Here is a 5715-nt window from a genome sequence, read left to right as displayed (position 1 = left end):
AAATTGAATTATGAATATTTTATATGGAGGGATTTTTGGCTAGAGTTAAATGTAGAATCAACTATGTCTTTCAAATAATTTTCAAATAATAAGTCTTATAAGTTGAATAGCAGATATTTAAATAATGTTTGTTTAATCGGTGGTATGTTTGGACCTATAATATATCATATTAGATCTTAAATGGACATAGAGATTATTTAATCCAAATCCCTCTATTTATAGGTGAGGAAACAGTGACCTGAAAAGTGACTTTTAAATTCAACTATTTCCACAAATATAAAGTACACATAAAATGCACATGAAGATGGCAGGAGAAAATTATACCATCATCATGGAATTTATACTTCTAGGATTCTCTATTGTTCCTAAATTCCAAGCATTTCTCTTTACAATATTTTTAATCATGTACATGAATATCCTGATGGGGAATGGTCTCATCATTGCAATAACCAAGACTGATCCAGCTCTCCAAACACCCATGTACTTTTTCCTTGGGAACTTTTCCTTTTTGGAAATTTGCTATACATCAGTCATACTCCCCAAGCTATTAACAAACTTTTGGTCCCATAATAAAAACATTTCTTTCTTGACTTGTGCTATACAACTTTGATTCTTTCTAGTCCTTGGTAGCACAGAATGCCTCCTCCTGGCCGTGATGTCATATGATCGCTATGTGGCCATTTGTAAGCCATTGAATTATCCTCTCATTATGAATCACAAATTTTGTGTCCAACTGGTGGTGGTCTCTTGGATTAGTGGAATCCCAGTTCAAACAAGCTTGACATATCAGATTTTTTCTTTACCCTTCTGTGGCTCAAACAAACTCAATCATGTTTTCTGTGATATTCCTCCATTACTGAAATTAGCCTGTGGGGACACATCCACAACTGAGGTTTCTGTCTATGTTGTGGCTGTGCTATATGGCATGGTTTCCTTTCTCCTGATACTATGGTCCTACACTAAAATCATTACTGTAATTCTGAAACTTCCATCAGCCACAAGTAGATATAAAGCATTTTCTACTTGCTTTTCCCATCTTATAGTTGTCAGTTTATTCTATGGGTCTATTGCCATTATGTATTTGCGACCAAAAGCTAGTCACTCAGAAGAAATTGACAAAGTTCTCTCTCTTTTCTATACCATTTTAACACCAATGTTTAATCCTATGATATATAGCCTAAGAAATAAGGATGTCATTTCTGCATTAAGAAAATTATTATTGAAATAAGTAAGGTCATGAAGAAAATAAGAAATTTTAATGAGCCTTTCTTTTGTTAGAACTCTATTTGTCAATTTCTATTTATAATTTTTTTTTCTTGCCTAACTTCATTTGAAAATTTACTCATGTAAAATAATCAATGCTATACAATATTTTCTCCCATTCCAATGTCATATCTACTGTAGTTGTGAGTTACAAAGAGCAAATGTTATTTAAATTTAGCTTTTTAAAGTTTAATTTCTTTTCTCAAGCTAAAATAATAAACTAAAATAATTACTACAAAAATTACTTAAGTCACATAAGTCTACAATAAACAGAAAAATGGACTTATCAATTTCCCCTTGAGAATTCCATAACCAAACTCTTTTTGTTTTGTAGAATTTGTTTTGCTCATTTGCAAACCAGATAAACTCTAAGGCACCTGACATTTCCCATATTTCTAATATGCTATCTTTATGATTTTGTGTGAAGACACTATGAAGCAGCTACATTTGAAACAAACAGTTATTGACATTTAATTTTTATTTGACACATTCTACTCACAAATCACCTATAAAAAAATCTTTTAAAACTTTTTCACAATCTTATCTTTTATTTATAGTAGGAAAGGTGCATTATTTAACTGAGGCAATATTCTGCTCTTCTTGGTCAAAATTCAGTTGCCTCTCCATTATTCTGGAATTGTTGTGCGTTAGTTCATCTACATTTTATTTAATGTCCTTTTAATAATTTTTCCATTTTCTATGAAATTTTCATATTTGCATTTGTTAAGGCAGATTAGTAAATGCTGATATATTTCCATCATTAAGCAACCATCAGAAACTTTTTTCTTGGCACTCTAATTTTTTTTCTAAGATGATGCTGTTGTGAATATTGTCATATTTGTAGGTCTTGTCTTCTTACAATAACATCCTTGGGATATATAATAAAATTGGTCAAAGTGATATAAGGTTATTTTCAAGGTCTCTCTTGACAACTAAGAATCAATTGTATAATATGAACACACTGGAACATCACCTCCAGGTTGATATGTCCTCCTCAGAGAAGATGTTGTACTCTACAAACAAAGCAGAATAGAATTATCAGATAAAACATGAGATATGCAAAATTAGAGAAACTACTCCCAATGTTCACATGGATTATTTTTGTCCTACCAGTGGCAGAGCATTCTGAGTTCATATTGGTTTCATATTGGTATGATCAGCCACAGTTGGGCACACTGTAACTCTATTCTATCATAGTGATGTTATTTTGGTCCTCTGAAAAAAAAAAGACAATGATAATGAATTTCAACATTTGTTCTTGATAAATTTTACCAACAGCTTTTCACTTGTCCTCAACTTTTTCAGCAATTCATTTTACAGTATTTCAGTATCTTTGTAAGCTTAATAAACTACAATGGTTGTATTAATTTTACTAATTACAAAATATTTTAAATAATTATCAAGTGGTTTTAATTTGTGTTACTTGTATGATAGTTTTTCTTTTGTTTTCCCTTTTGGTACTTTCTGTCTTATGAAGAATAGTTCTTATTTTTGTATATTTGTTTACATTCCCTCTAAAATTATGTATATCAAAATAAAGATAGCTATATGGCATAGTGAATTCAACGTCTGTTTCTTTCCTCTGACTTGGAGCTGAGGGAGGGGAATGGTTTGGAGGAGAGAAACTTTATTTATTCTCTGGACTTTTATCCCTAGAAATATCCATTAAATCACTCAATCTCCATTTCCTTATCTATAAGGTAGAAATAAGAGCTCTATCCACAAGTTTTAGGAATACCGACCAAATATACCAAATCAAATATATAAAGGTTTTGCCTAATTTTAAAGTAATAGATATGTAGTTTATATTTAATTATTTTTCAATTATTAGAAAAATATTTTCTCAATATTTATTTAAATGTTAATTACAACTAAACAGTTTCTCTGCTAAATTTATAGTAATGAACATTTATTTCTGTCTTTATAATTTCCTTTATACCAGATTAAATTTATTAAAATTTTCTCTATATGTCATGAAATCTGTAATCTTTCATTTTTACTAATAACAATGATTACATTTAGTTTTTTTTAATACACTAGAGATTTAATGGATATAAATTGTTCCTATTGAATTACTATTGCAGTCAAGCACTTTCTAGTTTTAAAGAATTCCTAAGTGACAATGACCTAATGTCTGCCCAAAGTCACAAGTTTAACATGTGTTGGAGGCCAGACTTGAATTTCAGGTATCCTATCTTTCAATAAATGCAATTTATTGCATTTATAGTGCTAGATGAATGAAATGATTCTTTCAAAAGAAACTAGAATATGGATGGCAAATTCAGAGACAAATATCTATTTTCAAAGGATTTGTTATTTTGCTTGAAGAAATAACAAAATAACAAGCCATGATAAAGCTATTTGAGTCATCTACTTACAATTCAGACATTGACATAGTTTCAGTTGAATAGTTTTATTTTGAAGTGATTTTTTAAAATGAGTTCTATACAAACCTGACCAATTGGGTGGCACAGTAGATGGGATGCTAGGCTTAAAGTCAGGAGGACTCACCTTCTTGAATTCAAATCTGGCCTCATTCACTAACTAGCAGTGTTAGACTAGACAAGTCCCTTAACCCTGCTTGCTTCAGTTTTTCACCCATACAAAGAGGAGCAAAATAAATGAAAAATCAGCTCCAGTTTCTTTGCCAAGAAAACACAAAATGGAGTTGTGAATAGTTGCAGATACCTAAAATACTCAATAATAGCAACAATGTCATAGAACTGATATTACTATTTTTATCTTTCATGTAACTTGTAAAAGTAATCATTTACTTAATAACTGAATGAACTAATGAAACTTCAACCTCGTCTCATTTTATGCCTAAATATTATTAGCTTAACAAGTGGAACTAATAATTTTTATGACTATTAGAATTTCTGAAAATTATACTTTCTGAGTAATTTAATAATTGCATTTATAAGGTCAATACATTTATTAATAAAAGCATGGTCACTTGATCATCTGTCTTAGACTAAAAACCTCTCAGAAATAGATTCATAGTTTACATATTATTCCAAGAACAGGTATTCTTGAGGGTAGCTATCAATTATGAGTGGTTAACAATTAATGAAAAACATGACTATTGCAATGAGAGGCAAGGTATATTACATTGAGGGTCTTGGAACTCAGGACATGGGTCATCCAAATCTTGGTCAAAGAGATCAAAATTTCCATATCACCTATCTGACAAAATGGAGAATCTAACTTTCCCACATTTATCTGAGCAACCACAATGAGCAAAAATATACCTCTGGGCAAAACTTAAAATCTCTTTTACTATTTAATTTTTTAGCAAACAATTACAAATTTATTTCTTCAAAGAGAAAGTCCTGGGGCGGAGCCAAGATGGTGGAGAAGGCACAGGTGACTTTCTAAGCTCTACTCTTACCCTCTTTATCAATATTATATCAAGCATCAAAAATAGTCTTTACTGCTACAATTAATAAAGATTAGAAGTATAACAACTCACCAGCAGAAGAAAATTTGCAGTCTCTCCAAAAAAATTTGTCCTCAGGGTTGGGGGGAGATCAGCACAAGCAGGGAGAGAACTAAGGCTCCAAGCAGAGCCCCAAACGGGAAGTGAGAGTACAGATAGCAGCACAAGCTCACATCCCAATCTGCAGTATGGGCTTTCCTTGGGGCAAGTTGCAAACCTGCACAACAGGAAGGCACACCAGCCATATTAGCCCTCTAATCTGCACATTGTGGGGCTCAGCTTGGGGCAATAGAGGTTTCCCAGGGCAATTGGCATCTGACTCTGCCTCTTGCTGTCTTCACAAACCTAAGTAAGTCCTTTGGCTGTTTTTGGCTTTTGTTTCCTTATCTATAAAAGAAGAAGGTTGGAATAGTTGATCCTGCAGATTCTCTTGCTAAAATATTATCTCACTATAGTTTGGTATCCTTTTATACACCTACTTAAATATATCTCCCAATCTTCATTCATATGAGAAGCATCTGGTCAAGCCTGTGTAGTATTATTATACCAAATATACCCCACAGTTAATGCTAACATATCTATAGAATTAAAGTCATTTTTGATTTTCCATATCAACCTCAATGGTATTCCCTTCCCCTCTAATCCCCTTCCTACTTCACACTGCCTATATAATATTTTTCCATACATTATTTGATTTTAACTCAAAATTGATATTTTATATTGTTATTACTTTTAATTCCAGATAAAACTCTCCTTTCTAGTATCCTCAGAGATTAATTCCAGGTATGAATGCATGTAAACAAGTGAAAATAACAACAATAAAAGTGATTTCCCACAGCAACAATAATATAATTATTAGTACTGACAGTATAATATTCCATCCATAATTTCCAAACTCTTCTAATAAAGCAAGATGGTACATTTTCTAAAATATCCACTGAAACAAAACTTGTACCCTCAAATCTCTACTACTTCAGAACAAGGTTCATGTCTTCCATAGTATTACATTAATC

General features: G+C 31.7%; 1 pseudogene; it reads left to right on the top strand.

The window, feature by feature from the left end:
- Nucleotides 1-304: 304 nt before the first annotated feature.
- On the top strand, nt 305-1228 carry LOC100916762 (annotated as a pseudogene).
- Nucleotides 1229-5715: the final 4487 nt, after the last annotated feature.

Source organism: Sarcophilus harrisii, chromosome 6 (genome assembly GCF_902635505.1).
Source record: "Sarcophilus harrisii chromosome 6, mSarHar1.11, whole genome shotgun sequence".
Lineage (NCBI taxonomy): Eukaryota > Metazoa > Chordata > Mammalia > Dasyuromorphia > Dasyuridae > Sarcophilus > Sarcophilus harrisii.
Note: the sequence above shows the minus strand (reverse complement) of the source record. Positions and strands in the feature narration are given on the sequence as shown.